The sequence below is a fragment of the Merops nubicus genome, unplaced genomic scaffold (genome assembly GCF_000691845.1).
Source record: "Merops nubicus isolate BGI_N331 unplaced genomic scaffold, ASM69184v1 scaffold27657, whole genome shotgun sequence".
In the NCBI taxonomy this organism is placed as follows: Eukaryota; Metazoa; Chordata; class Aves; order Coraciiformes; family Meropidae; genus Merops; species Merops nubicus.
This window is the reverse complement of record NW_008622691.1, coordinates 1-1,549: the sequence shown is the minus strand read 5'-3', so window position 1 is coordinate 1,549 and position 1,549 is coordinate 1.

Sequence of the window (1,549 nt, the reverse complement as noted above, 5' to 3'; positions counted from 1 at the left end):
GGGATTACCCCTCGCCAGGTGTGTTCAGGGCAGCAGGGTGTATGAGCCATGACACAGGAGGGAGAGGCGCCTGCACATGCCAGCTGTACCCAGGGACTGCGTGCAAGGACACCACTCGGGCTGGAAAGGGAGAGCGGCTGTCACCCTGGAAGACCCAGGTGGAAGAAAGGGAGACCCACTTCAAGTCCTCCAAATCCAAAAAACCCTCCCTGAGGCAGGAGCAAGGGGGGAAGCAACACTCATCCCCCCACCACACTCCCCTCACCCTCCCAGCACGGCCACGAGCCCCCATGTTCCTGCCAGGCTGCCGGGGAGTTCCAGGCGCTGCGGAAGGCGTTCACTGAAACTCCGGGCCACTCCTTCCCTCCCCGAGACGCAATCTCGTCCGACACGCTCCCCGCGCAGGGACCTGCAGTGCAAGTTTCCCGGTTGCCTGCCCTCCCTGCTCTGCTCCCCGCCGCCGTGCCGGCGGTAGGGCCGCGCTCACCCACCACTTTGGCACTGGAGCTGGTGGCCATCACCTCCTTGGGCACACCACGTTAGGGCGTCCCACGCCCCAGTTGTGCCCGGCCAGTCAGGGATGGTGTCGTGGCAGGTTGTGGGTGCTGCCAGCAGCAATGACGAGTGGTCAGCACAGCTCCCGTGCAGGGCAAAAGGGGCTGACCTGTGTGAGGGGCTGACCTGTGTGATGTCCTCGCCTCCTTGCTGGATAAAAGTTTTCTGCAGAACAAGGAAACTTAGGGGCTTTCCAAATCCCTCTGCACTGCTTCCCTTACGGACAATGCTGAGATGCGTCAGTAGGAAAACAATCCTGGATTTACCCGAGTCACAGCTGTGATGTGCCACCAGGCTGTCTCCAAAGCAGGATTTTGGGTCATCCTGCCACGGGAACCCCATGTCCAGCAGTGAATGGGACCCAGCCTGGCTTTGAAGCATCACCCTAGGCTGGTGGCAGAGGCCAGGAGGGTGCACAGGGTACATGCGTGGGGTGCAGCCATTTGGCACACCCCAGCAGCTGCCTCACCCCAAAGCCAGGCAATAAAACAGCCCGAGAATCCTTACAAAAGAGAGGTTGTCAGGTTGGCAATCGCTGCCAGGATCTACCAGGTGGGAGCAAAAGCAGGAGATGATTTAGTGACCAGCTGGTGAGAGGACAGGTGGGTCACAGCCCTGTCACCATCGGTCATGTGCCATCTCCCACAACACTCATTTCTAGCCCCAAATTTGCAAACTTCCCAAATTTCCAAACGGCCCGCCAGCACGGCCCAGCCCGTGGCAAAGGTGAAGGGCTAAGCCACGACTCATCAGTGGGCAAAGTTCAGGGCCGGCGCAGGCGCTGTGGGAACGCCCAGCTCCCAATGGGTCACGGGGTGTCGGGCACTGCTGGGTGGGGGTCCCCCAGTGCCAGAGTGCAGGGCCAGCCCACGGCGTGGGAACGTCATCGGCCATGGGCCCACACTTTTCTGTAATTACCCTAAGTTTAGCTCCGGCGCTCGCTGACCAGAAGATTTGCATCTCACAGGCCGGCTGGAAACCACACTATTTCTGG